Source organism: Entelurus aequoreus, linkage group LG14 (assembly GCF_033978785.1).
Source record: "Entelurus aequoreus isolate RoL-2023_Sb linkage group LG14, RoL_Eaeq_v1.1, whole genome shotgun sequence".
Lineage (NCBI taxonomy): Eukaryota > Metazoa > Chordata > Actinopteri > Syngnathiformes > Syngnathidae > Entelurus > Entelurus aequoreus.
Genome location: NC_084744.1, coordinates 41,105,250 through 41,119,767, shown reverse-complemented (window position 1 = coordinate 41,119,767; position 14,518 = coordinate 41,105,250). Strand labels below are relative to the sequence as shown.

General features: G+C 40.7%; 1 protein-coding gene across 1 annotated transcript in view; it reads right to left on the bottom strand.

Moving 5' to 3' along the window:
• Window positions 1-14,518, bottom strand: part of map3k20a (mitogen-activated protein kinase kinase kinase 20a) — a 121,899-nt gene that overhangs the window by 22,306 nt on the left and 85,075 nt on the right. The window lies entirely within an intron of this gene.

Below are 14,518 nucleotides of genomic sequence, written 5' to 3'. Positions count from 1 at the left end.
ATCCCTGGGGGAAATTCAGCACCACAGTTCGCTCACAATAAACAATAAACACTTAGGTATTTTTTTACATGTGAATAATATAAATACAGTCTATTATACAGCATTATTCACATGTGAATAATATAAATACAGTCTATTATACAGCATTATTCACATGTGAATAATATAAATAAATTCTATTATACAGCATTATTCACATGTGAAAAATATAAATACATTCTATTATACAGCATTATTCACATGTGAATAATATAAATACAGTCTATTATACAGCATTATTCACATGTGAATAATATAAATACAGTATCATACAGCATTATTTACATGTGAATAATATAAATACAGTATTATACAGCATTATTCACATGTGAATAATATAAATACAGTCTATTATACAGCATTATTCACATGTGAATAATATAAATAAATTCTATTATACAGCATTATTCACATATGAAAAATATAAATACAGTCTATTATACAGCATTATTCACATGTGAATAATATAAATACAGTCTATTATACAGTATTATTCACACATGAATGATATAAATACAGTCTATTATACAGCATAATTCACATGTGAAAAATATAAATACAGTATTATACAGCATTATTTACATGTGAATAATATAAATACAGTATTATACAGCATTATTCACATGTGAATAATATAAATACAGTCTGTTATACAGCATTATTCACATGCGAATAGTATAAATACAGTCTGTTATACAGCATTATTCACATGTAAATAATATAAATACAGTCTATTATACAGCATTATTCACATGTGAATAATATAAATACAGTCTATTATACAGTATTATTCACACATGAATAATATAAATACAGTCTATTATACAGCATAATTCACATGTGAAAAATATAAATACAGTCTATTATACAGCATAATTCATAGGTGAATAATATAAATACAGTCTATTATACATTTAAGTACAGTCAAAAAGTCACATATGCATTATACAGTCTGATGGCTGTCGGTATGAAGGACTTCCTGTGTCGTTCTGTGTTGCATTTTGGGAGTCTGAGTCTTCCACTCAAAGACAAACATAAGTTAGAACAATAAGGACACATTAATACGGACAAGTTAGCAAAAATGTTTTTCTTTTTTTTTTCATTTTCATTCAAGCATTTTTAAAAATTGTTGCTGTGCAATGAAGACGTCTGGCCTCTAATGGTGTATATCAAAGTCAAACGTCCATATGCCTGATCTAACGCCGCCTATTTGACTGATAAATCCCTTAATGCTCATTAAATGTAATCACGCAGAAACACGAGAGGCTAAATAAGGACTCTGTCATTGTGATCTGGAAAATGGCGTGTAATGACAGAAAAAAATGCCATGGAAGATTGGAGGAAAGATGACTAACTGAGGGAGTAATCTCCATTCAGTGTCTCCTTCAGATTAGGAGCTGAATGCCGGTAGTTGCCATACATTTTAGTGCAGCCTGCCGCCTCATAAAGCCACTCAGCCCTGCAAGCACTTCCCGCCTCCTCCATGCTGCGCTTTGGAAGTAAACACATTCCCTTTTCTACTGCACTTCTCAACAAATGGACCGCTAGACGTCTTTACTTTTAAAAACCCACCCATGACTCGCTCTTGTGTGGAAGCTGCACATTTCTTTTCTTTTTAATCACAGCTCCGCACCCATGCGGACTGATATTACAATACTGCAGGTCAAACTGCGGTAGGTGTACCGCTAGCGGTACGCAGGCTCCACCTAGTGGCACGCCGAAGAATCACCTATTTAAATATTCAAAACACAGTGTTGCTGTTTGAACTGTGTGTAATGTTACAGTTAAAAATATTAAATATACTTGTTAAATAAAACCCCTGCCTTGTTTTGAATGAATATTTAGGCCTACTACGCTACTGTATTTTTAATGTTGCTCATTATACTTGGAGAGCCAAGTGTTTTCTGAGGTGGTAATTGGTCTGAGAAGCACTGCTACAGAACTTCCATGTACATCAAAGTGTTTGATTATCTACAGATAATGACCGACATTAAAGGCCTACTGAAACCCACTACTACCGACCACACAGTCTGATAGTTTATATATCAATGATGAAATCTTAACATTGCAACACATGCCAATACGGCCAGGTTAACTTATAAAGTGCAATTTTAAATTTCCCGCTAAACTTCCGGTTGGAAACGTCTATGTATGATGACGTATGCGCGTGACGTCACGACGGCAACGGAAGTATTCGTTCCCAATGTGTCACCTACAAACTGCTCTGTTTTCATCGAACAATTCCACAGTATTCTGGACATCTGTGTTGGTGAATCTTTTGCAATTTGTTTAATGGACAATGGAGACTGCAAATAAGAAAGTTGTAGGTGCGATCGGTGTATTAGCTGCGGACTACAGCAACACAATCAGGAGGTTGTGTTGTGTTTGAGCTGGATAGCAGACGCACTACCGTGAGTACAGCTTTGGCTTCCAAACATTTGATCGCTTGCCCGTACGTGCGTGTCGCTATGTGCATGTCACGTACGTAACTTTGGGGAAATATATGTTTCTTGCCGACTCTGATGGCGGCCGGGGTGTCGTCAAAAGCTACAACGCCCGCCGCCGCTCCGTAGTTAGCTTCAATTGTTAAGCTTCGCCAAGCTGGAAATTATTAACCGTGTATTTACATGTTCATATTTTAATAGTATTGTTGATCTTCTGTCTATCCTTCCAGTCAGGGTTTTTTAAAATTTTGTTTCTATCTGCATTTGAGCCCGATGCTATCACGTTAGCTCCGTAGCTAAAATGCGTCAACGATGTATTGTCGTGGAGATAAAAGTCACTGTGAATGTCCATTTCGCGTTCTCGACTCTCATTTTCAAGAGGATATAGTATCCGAGGTGGTTTAAAATACAAATCCGTGATCCACAATAGAAAAAGGAGAGTGTGTGGAATCCAATGAGACCTTGTACCTAAGTTACGGTCAGAGCGAAAAAAGATACACCCTGCACTGCCTCTCTAGTCCTTCACTCTAACATTCCTCATCCGAGAATATTTCATCCTCGCTCAAATTAATGGGGTAATCGTCGCTTTCTCGGTCCGAATCTCTCTCGCTCCATTGTAAACAACGGGAAATTGTGAGGAATCCTTCCTCCTGTGACATCACGCTACGTCGCTTTTTTTTTATCAGCGACCAAAAGTTGCGAACTTTATCGTCGTTGTTCTATACTAAATCCTTTCAGCAAAAATATGGCAATATCGCGAAATGATCAAGTATGATACATAGAATGGATCTGCTATCCCCGTTTAAATAAAAAAATTCATTTCAGTAGGCCTTTAAATTACAGTTGCGTAGTAGGCCTAAGTGTTTATTAAAAACAAGGCACAGGTTTTATTTAACAAGCGTATTTAATATTTTTGCCCACTGTCACATTTCACACACTGCACAAACACAATGATACTCCTACAGTGCATATTTACAAACTTCCTTGGTCTACCACAGGGGCCGGCAACCCAAAACGTTGAAAGAGCCATATTGGACCGAAAATACAAAAAAAAAAATTAGAAGCCTCGTATAAGTGTTATAATGAAGACAACACATGATGTAAGTGTCTATATTAGCTATATTAGCCTACTATCAAAATGACTTTAAAAGTCTTTTATAAGTGTTATAATGAAGACAACACATTATGTAAGTGTCTATATTAGCTATATTAGCCTACTATCAAAATTACTTTAAAAGTCTTATATAAGTGTTATAATGAATACAACACATTATTAATGTCTTTAACTATATTAGCCTACTAATGACAACACATTATGTAAGTGTCTATATTAGCTATATTAGCCTACTATCAAAATGACTAAGTGTCATAGGCTGACGCAAATCTTTGTTGACAGAAATGTAATATTTATTCTACACATGTTTACAACATTCAAAATCAATCTTTGCAAGCTGGGTAACGTTTGCTGTGGTCTGGAACAACATGGCGCACAAACAACTATCAGAAATGCAGTCAATATTACATACAGATAATGTGTCATGAGACATGCAAATATAAATCAAATTAAGAGGACTTAAAGGATATTAAATTAGCTCAAATATAGCTACAAATGAGGCATAATAATGCAATATGTACATACAGCTAGCCTAAATAGCATGTTAGCATCGATTAGCTTGCAGTCATGCAGTGACCAAATATGCCTGATTAGCACTCCAACAAGTCAATAACATCAACAAAGCTCATCTTTGTGCATTCACGCACAGCATAAAAAGTTTGGTGGACAAAATGAGACAAAAAAAAGGAGTGGCATAAAACACGTCTTAGAAAGTCGGAGAAAGTTCTACATGTAAACAAACTACGGTGAGTTCAAGGACCGCCAAAGTTAGTAGGACAAAACGGCGCTCGCCAAATAGAGTCTAATCATTGAAGCTGTCATGTCTGTTCATGTTTTTGTTTTGGCCATGTGTTTGTTTTTTGGACTCTTTTTGGTTCCTGGTTGCACTTCCTTGTTTGGTTTGGTTTCCATGGTCACCCATTAGTTTTCACCTGTCTTGTCACGCACCTGTTTCACGTTTCGAGTCACGCACCTGTTTTCACTGATCACGTCACTATTTAAATCTGTCTGTTTCTGTTGTTCGTCCTGGCATCCTCACACATTCATGCTCCACATTTATGCTCTGCACCCTTTATGATCACGCTTCTTCATGCCATGTTCACAGTTCCTTGTCACGTAAGTTTTTGTTTAATGTTCATAGTTCTCCGCCATTGTGCGCGCCTTTTGTTTTCCTAGTCAAGTTTTTTACCTCCGCTGTGAGCGCCTTTTGTTTATACCCTTTTGAGCCTTTTGAGTTTAAATATTAAAACGTGTCCTCACCTGCACGTCATGTCCAGTTAAGTTGCTTTGCACCACGGAAAAATAATCCACAATAAGGACCAAGTCGTGACAGATGCCGCCAGCAATCCGTTTTTCCGCAAGCAACTTGGCGGATGGAGGAAGGAAGGTGGGAAGCGCTAGGTGCCATGGGGGACCGAGATTTGATGTGGGGGCCAAATGGCAAGCTAATTCCGATTAGCTCCATTTGGTCCGAGGATGGCGCTGCGTCACCGCAGTCCCGGAAGCGCCGCTCCAGACCGAGGACGTCAGGGAAGGTGAGCGGACAGAACGCGGCGCTCCTGCAAGCTCCTCCCCCTCCGGGCGGAAATGGGCCGCAGCCTGCCCGGCTTCCCCAGGATGACATCACAGACCAGGATTTTTTTTTTCTGAACTCTTTTTCTTTTGATCATCCGCCCCCAGCAAAAGACTCTAAGTCCAAGATAGAGCACTATCAAAACATGTTTTTAGAAATAAGAGCATGTCAATCACAGTCACCCAGTTTTTATGTCCCGCCCCCCAGGACTCAAGTCACGCCCATGTCACAAATTTTTTTTTGTCACTCACAAAGTCCCAGGTAGAAAAAGAGAGACTTTTTGGACAGTTTGGAGGGGAGGATTCTGCCCCCCTTCCGACCTCCCTCCACCCACCCCAAAAGACGGTTCCAGACCGCGGGGAGCGCGTCTGGGATCCGCTCCTTGAGGGGGGGGCTAGGGCTGGGAATTGTTCAGGTGGGGTGGGTCAGCTTCGCCATGCCAAGCCACAGCCTCCAGCTCGGCCACCACCACCTGAATTTCGTCATGCCAAGCCACAGCCTCCAGCACGACCACCACCACCAGTCTTTCGACCTGCCAAGCCACAGCCACCAGCACGGCCCCCACCACCAGTCTTTCGACCTGCCAAGCCAGAGCCTCCAGCTAGGCCACCTCCACCTGCTCCACGCCCAGCTCCACGCCAAGCTCCACCACGCCAAGCGCCACCAGTACCTGCTCCACGCCAGGCACCTGTCGCAGCTCCACGCCAAGTTCCGCTACCTGCTCCACGCCGCCAAGCGCCACCAGTACCTGCTCCACGCCAGGGACCTGTCGCAGCTCCACGCCAAGTTCCGCTACCTGCTCCACGCCGCCAAGTGCCGCCAGTCGCAGCTTCACGAAGCCAAGTACCGCCAGTCGCAGCTCCACGACGCCAAGTGCCGCCAGTCGCAGCTCCATGACGCCAAGTGCCGCCAGTCGCAGCTCCACGACGCCAAGTGCCACCAGTCGCAGCTCCACGAAGCCAAGACCCCTCAAGCCAAGACCAAGTCCAAGACCCCTCAAGCCAAGACCAAGTCCAAGACCCCTCACGCCAAGACCAAGACCCCTCACGCCAAGTCCAAGACCCCTCACGCCAAGTCCAAGACACACCACGCCAAGTCCAAGACACACCATGCCAAGACACACCACCCAAAGACCAAGTCCAAGACCAACCACGCCAAGTCCAAGACCAAGACCAACCACACCAAGTCCAAGACCAACTATGCCAACACCAAGACCAAGTCCAAGACCAACCATGCCAAGACCAAGACCCAGACCCTCGCCAAGACCAAGACCCTCCAAGCAACCAAGACCCTTCAAGCGGCCAAGACCAAGCTTCGCCGCCCGAAGAGCCACGCCAAGCTTCGCCGCCTGCTTCGCCGCCTGCTTCGCCGCCTGCTTCGCCGCCTGCTTCGCCGCCTGCTTCGCCGCCTGCTTCGCCGCCTGCTTCACCGCCTGCTTCGCCGCCTGCTTCGTCTGCTGCACCCGCACTTGTGTCATCTGGGGCTTCCACGCCTGCAATGACGACGACGCGCCTGCCTCCTCGTCTGCCACGGTTGTGGCCACTACCCGGTCGTCCGCCACGCCAAGTGCGCCCACCTCTTCGTCGGCCAGGCATGTGGCCCTTACCGGGTCGCCCACCTCGCCTGTGGCGGCGCCGTTCCACTCGCCGCCGCCACATGACTATGCCTCGGTGGATTCGGGGCCACTTGGCCTGGCGACCCACCGCCATGTCCCCCTCCCGCCCTCCCATGACTCTTGATCCTGTTTTTTGGACATCTGGGATCTGTCCGTAAGGGGGAGGGGGGTTCTGTCATGTCTGTTCATGTTTTTGTTTTGGTCATGTGTTTGTTTTTTGGACTGTTTTTAGTTCCTGGTTGCACTTCCTTGTTTGGTTTGGTTTCCATGGTCACCCATTAGTTTTCACCTGTCTTGTCACGCACCTGTTTCACGTTTCGAGTCACGCACCTGTTTTCACTGATCACGTCACTATTTAAATCTGTCTGTTTCTGTTGTTCGTCCTGGCATCCTCACACATTCATGCTCCACATTTATGCTCTGCACCCTTTATGATCACGCTTCTTCATGCCATGTTCACAGTTCCTTGTCACGTAAGTTTTTGTTTAATGTTCATAGTTCTCCGCCATTGTGCGCGCCTTTTGTTTTCCTAGTCAAGTTTTTTACCTCCGCTGTGAGCGCCTTTTGTTTATACCCTTTTGAGCCTTTTGAGTTTAAATATTAAAACATGTCCTCACCTGCACGTCATGTCCAGTTAAGTTGCTTTGCACCACGGAAAAACAATCCACGCCAAGGACCAAGTCGTGACAGAAGCATGTTTAATGTAAACAGTGTGATTTCTAACATATTAGGAAGGTTTGTGTCATGTTTGTCCTCTTACACCAGGGGTCGGCAACCCAAAATGTTGAAAGAGCCATATTGGACCAAAAATACAAAAACAAATCTGTCTGGAGCCGCAAAAAGTTAAAAGCCATATTACATACAGATAGTGTGTCATGAGATATAAATTGAATTAAGATGACTTAAAGGAAACTAAATTACCTCAAATATACCTACAAATGAGGCATAATGATGCAATATGTACATATAGCTAGCCTAAATAGCATGTTAGCATCGATTAGCTTGCAGTCATGCAGTGACCAAATATGTCTGATTAGCACTCCACACAAGTCAATAACATCAACAAAACTCACCTTTGTGCATTCATGCACAACGTTAAAAGTTTGGTGGACAAAATGAGACAGAAAAAGAAGTGGCATAAAACACATCCTAGAAAGTCGGAGAAAGTTCTACATGTAAACAAACTACGGTGAGTTCAAGGACCGCCAAAATTAGTAGGACAAAACGGCGCTCGCCAAATACTCGAATCAGTGAAGCATGTTTAATATAAACAGTGTGCTTTATAACAATTAGGGAGGAGCATGTTTAATATAAACAGTGTGCTTTATAACAATTAGGGAGGTTTGTGTCATGTTTGTCCTCCTACAGAAACCATATTATTATATTTTTTTCTCCCTCATCTTTTTCCATTTTTCATACACTTCTGAAAAAGCTCCAGAGAGCCACTAGGGCGGCACTAAAGAGCCGCATGCGGCTCTAGAGCCGCGGGTTGCCGACCCCTGTCCTACACAAACCATATAAAAACAAAAAATATATATTTTTCCATTTTTCATACATTTTTGAAAAAGCTCCAGAGAGCCAGTAGGCCGGCGCTAAAGAGCCGCATGCCGCCCTAGAGCCGCGGGTTGCCGACCCCTGGTCTACCACTAGGTAGAGCCCGTGTACCACTAAAGTTGTACTGTTCTTTAGACAAGAGGTGGTCGCATGATGATATGATTCTCCTGTTACATCTTCAACGTTGTGTATGGAAACAACAGAGAAGGAGAACATGAGTCACATAAAAATGTCAGTTATTCGCAAATATGTCATTAAGGCATCACATATTAGCTAGTGGTTGTTGAGTAGAGGATAAAATCTGCTTGACTAAGTGTTTTTCTGACCGCCCCACAAAACGGCACATCCTGAAGAGACTGCCAGAAAGTGACTTGAAGATGATGTGTAAAACATCATCTATGCAACATTTTGACCAAAGAACCACCATTACATGTTATGTAGACCACAAGGAAGTATTTTACATTTAGAAAAAAACCCATCATAATATGACTCCTTTAATGCGCCTTATAATCAGGTGCGCCTTTGTATGAAAATAGACCTGAGTAGACCCGCTCATCGGCAGTGCGCCTTATAACCTGGGGCGCCCTATGGTCCGGAAAATACAGTATTAGAACACCTGCTGATTTTGTACATTTAAAACCTTATAAAAATGTGAACAGTTAAGGAATTTTTGAGAATGCAAAAAAAAAATAAATCAAGGTTATAGATAGAATTAGACAGAGGTGGGACCAAGTCATTGCTTTGCAAGTCACAAGTAAGTCTCAAGTCTTTGCCCTCAAGTCTCGAGTCAAGTCCCGAGTCAAGACAGGCAAGTCCCGAGTCAAGTCCAAAATCAAGTCTAGAAAGTCTCAAGTCAAGTCCCAAGTCCTGCATTTTGAGTTTCGAGTCCTTTCAAGTCCTTTTAACCACAGACTAATATTTTTACACAGATTGTGTATGCTTTTAAAACGCTGTATTTATTTATTAAAACAAGTGCATTTGAAATTGCAGGAAAACAAATGGTGCTGACATTGCAATTCATAATAGCACTATTAACCAGTCATTTTAATAGTTTAAACAATTTTAAACATTTAACTAATTTCTTTACAGAATAAACACATTTGCAAAAACAAACATTAACATACTATTGGTTGTATTTTATGAAAATAACATTACCACAAAGTTGAGAAGGAGCAAAGATCTTCAATATTTGTATGTGAGAATCACAAAGAAATCTTCTGGGGGAGGATGACGACCCTACAGGGGTTTGGTTTACAAACTTTCAGCCCCACCTAAAACAAAATTCACCAGCCGCCACTGATTATGATGCATTCTCATTTTAGGCAAAGTATAAGACAATACTTTCTTAACAGTATAATTGTAACCAGGAATAAGTATTCAAGTAACAATATTCAAATACTAACATTGTTGGGTAAGACAGCATTTGGTTTTATTCTGAATCCAGTGAAACAGATTGGTGGTTTTAGCTGATATAAAGACTTTCAGGTGTTTATATATGTTTAAGTATTTGGCAGACGCTTTTATCCAAAGGTACATACATAAAACATAGATATAAAACAATCACTGTAAACATGATCATTTAAGGGAAGAATGTAATACAAAATATCAATACAAAGTGTCAAGACAGAATAAACTCTCTGCTGCTGCAGCAACAGAGTTACAGTCTATAGGTCCCTAAAATATATAGATATCTAATGTATTCATACATTGTTTATGTAGGATATACGCATGTATATATAATCTAATCATATTGTTTCTTCAACTTAAAAATAGCTGACCGTTTTTTTCCCCCTTCTCTGGGATTATATTCCCAGTTTTGATCTCGGACGTCTGGTCATTTATAGCGTATAAGAATATTATATTACTGTTAAGCAAACTATGAATAATAAAAACGCCAAAACATGTGTCCGTTATCATAGCTACACGTATGACAAAAAAAACGCGTGAAAATCAGTGGTATTCAGTGAGGTAAGATGAATTAAATTTGCTGACAGTTCATTGCTCCTGCCAAATGAATTGCACTGAGTGGAGCGGATCACCACTCCAAGATGGCGGCTCCGCGTCTCGTCTGCGCCAGTAGGCAGTAGCGCTCAATGCTGCGTACCCTTATAAGATGTCTATGGTTATAACGTTAGCAGTGAGTTTACAGCCTCACTCATTTAACTACACAGCAAATAAAAGTCATGTTACTTAGCCAATAAACGTTATCTTACATTCAAAACTTACCCTTCTTTGTGCAACTTCAAATGTCGAACGAAGTTGGAAGTTGTTGCGTCTCCGTCTGTAATATTCGAACTGCGTGATTTGCATACGGCAATTCGTTTTTTGTTGACCAAGTCGTAGTTTTTATACCCGAACGAAACCAACTTTGGCATAATTGTTTCTCACTGCCGCATTGTTTGACAACTCATGTTCGGTGGTTGTCCTGCAATTGGATTGGATGAGAGCTGTGGGATGAAAACAACGTAGATTTAATTTGATTGGCTGTTGTACTGACAGCACACACGCTGACAAGCAGTACACACGCTTATAGACACAGACGTGTAAAATGAAAGATACGGAGCGCTCCCAAATAACTTTTTAAGGTTTGGGTTTTGGGGAAAGTAGCAAGTCATGTCAAGTCAAAAGCCTCAAGTCCAAGTGAAGTCACAAGTCATTGATGTTAAAGTCTAAGTCGAGTTGCAAGTCTCTTTACATTTTGTCAAGTCGAGTCTAAAGTCATCAAATTCATGACTCGAGTCTGACTCGAGTCCAAGTCATGTGACTCAAATCCACACCTCTGGAATTAGATGGAAGGAACTAAGTGATTAATTCCAAACCACCCAGCAAGGATTGTGATCCCCACAGGCCGTTTATGAGGCAATGAAGTACACAAATTAGTCCTGTCACCAATCTGTAAAGGACTGAGATTTAGGTGTCTCTGCTCCAGGCCTGTCTGAAGTCTGTCTGCAAACACCTGAACGCCTCAGAAAAGGCTTGGGAGAATGTGATGTGGTCACATGACACCACATTTGAGCACATTGGCATGAAGTCGACTGCTTGGAGGCAGATAAGTGCTGGATGTGATCCCACTTGATCTTCCTACTGTCAAACATGGACAGGGATGAGAAGGATCGCAATAAAAGTGTCAGATTCAAGAAGTACAAGAGTCTGTCCGCATGAATAATGTGATTATGACTGGCCTTCAGATAACACGCATGCCTCAAGGTGGAAAAGCTGATAAGAGAGAAGGACAAGATGATGCTGCTTCAACAATGCAACAGGTGGCCAACTTTCTGCAATCAAATAGTGTGAATGTGGACGTTGAAACAGGAGCAACACCACACCTGTCATCATCTAAGACTACGTGTAGACTGCAAGACAAATTGGCCCAAATCTGATTTTTTTTTTTAAATCTGATTTTTTCCAGCTGACTGTTTACACTGTAAGTAAAATATGAATCTTATCAGACTACAGTATAAACACGCATAGGCCCCAATGGGGTCCCAATGTGGCCACACCTTAAAAATTATTGTTTATCTACGTGAAAATACATTAAAGTAATGTAATGTATATATACACTACCGTTCAAAAGTTTGGGGTCACATTGAAATGTCCTTATTTTTGAAGGAAAAGCACTGTACTTTTCAATGAAGATAACTTTAAACTAGTCTTAACTTTAAAGAAATACACTCTATACATTGCTAATGTGGTAAATGACTTTTCTAGCTGCAAATGTCTGGTTTTTGGTGCAATATCTACATAGGTGTATAGAGGCCCATTCCCAGCAACTATCACTCCAGTGTTCTAATGGTACAATGTGTTTGCTCATTGGCTCAGAAGGCTAATTGATGATTAGAAAACCCTTGTGCAATCATGTTCACACATCTGAAAACAGTTTAGCTCGTTACAGAAGCTACAAAACTGACCTTCCTTTCAGCAGATTGAGTTTCTGGAGCATCACATTTGTGGGGTCAATTAAACGCTCAAAATGGCCAGAAAAAGAGAACTTTCATCTGAAACTCGACAGTCTATTCTTGTTCTTAGAAATGAAGGCTATTCCACAAAATTGTTTGGGTGACCCCAAACTTTTGAACGGTAGTGTATATATATATATATATATATATATATATATATATATATATATATATATATATATATATACATAGGTTGATTGGCAACACTAAATTGGCCCTAGTGTGTAAATGTGAGTGTGAATGTTGTCTGTCTTTCTGTGTTGGCCCTGCGATGAGGTGGCGACTTGTCCAGGGTGTACCCCGCCTTCCGCCCGATCGTAGATGAGATAGGCTCCAGCGCCCCCCGCGACCCCGAAGGGAATAAGAGGTAGAAAATGGATGGATGGATGGATATGTATATATATAATAATATAATGTATGAATGGAGATATATATGTATATATATAAACACCTGTGTATATTTGTATATATATATATATATGTATATATATGTATATATATATATATATATATATATATATATATATATATATATATATATATATATATATATATATATATATATATATATATATATATATATATATATATATATATATATATAGTGTAATATCTGCTGCAACACTATAATTAGTAATATGGCAAATTATATGTGGCCTTATTATCAAGTACAAGTACCATAGAAAGTCCAAGGATATCTAAGTAAGTAAGAGATTGCCTTCAACAACTGCACTTTACCACATTCAGAACAAATTGGCCAATCTTAATGTCAGCAAAATGTCACTTCATCATAAAAGCTTGGCCTTCACCAAGAAACCAAGTATCGTGGCTTTTTCCTCACAGCATGGTGCTCTATATCAAGCCCTGCCAGCATACGCTAAATTACTTCCATCATGTCCATAGGATGAAAGCAGAATGAGGAATGAATCAGGAATAATGCTTCTTTTTTCTAAATGTGCTAAAAAAACAACAACACACCATAAAACTTACAGGAATCACACTAAATACAGTATATAGTTTATAATTTCCAAATAATTAGCTTTTTTTTTAATTTAACAACCCCAACCCTGTATCAGTAAAGATGTGAGACCTCATTCACTGTAATGGAGACTAGGAAGCATCCCTCATTACATCACATGCAACCCAATCTTATAAGAACAACCTAGCATTTTCTATCACTTATTTGAGCAGACAGTCAGGATCAATAGGAAAAAGTGTAACAAGATAAAAAATAACTGCCATAACTACCATTTTGCCTGGAAATGTTTGGATACAGTATAATAGCCAATGATAACGGCGAAAGTAAACAACAACATTGCATAATCTGTTATCTCAAATAACAGATTAGAAAAAGATGTAAATTGACTTTTTATTATTAATAGAGTATGTAGTATAGTTGATTACCATGGCAACTAAGGAATGCCTTCGTCAGGGACAGAACTGCAATTTAAAGTATTTGTAGAGGTAGGTGGCAGAGGTGCTAAATGACGTCTAATTTGCATAATTATCCATACTATATGCATGTAATTGTACTCGACACTGTAGAGAGGGAATTGGCATTGTGGGGGAGACAAAAAGTGAGTAAAAACAACATGAAAAGCAAAATAGATGTGTTTGGAACTACAAATGAATCAGTTTTAAAGGCCTACTGAAACCCACTACTACCGACCACGCAGTCTGATAGTTTATATATCGATGATGAAATCTTAACATTGCAACACATGCCAATACGGCCGGGTTAACTTATAATGTGCAAATTTAAATTTCCCGCCACACTTCCGGTTGAAAACATCTAGATATGATGACGTATGCGCGTGACGTAAACGGTTGATAGAAGTATTGGTACCCCATTGAATACAATACAAAAAAGCTCTGTTTTCATTTCAAAATTCCACAGTATTCTGGACATCTGTGTTGGTGAATCTTTTGCAATTTGTTTAATGAACAATGGAGACTGCAAAGAAGAAAGTTGTAGGTGGGATCGGTGTATTAGCGGCGGACTACAGCAACACAACCAGGAGGACAGAGATGGATAGCAGATGCGCTAGCCGCCGAACTCACCTTAAATTCCTCCGTCTCGCCGACCGCATCTGTGATCAGGTGAAGTCCTTCGTCGCACCATTGATCGCTGGAACGCAGGTGAGCACGGGTGTTGATGAGCAAATGAGGGCTGGCTGGCGTAGGTGGATAGCTAATGTTTTTAGCATAGCTCTGTGAGGTCCG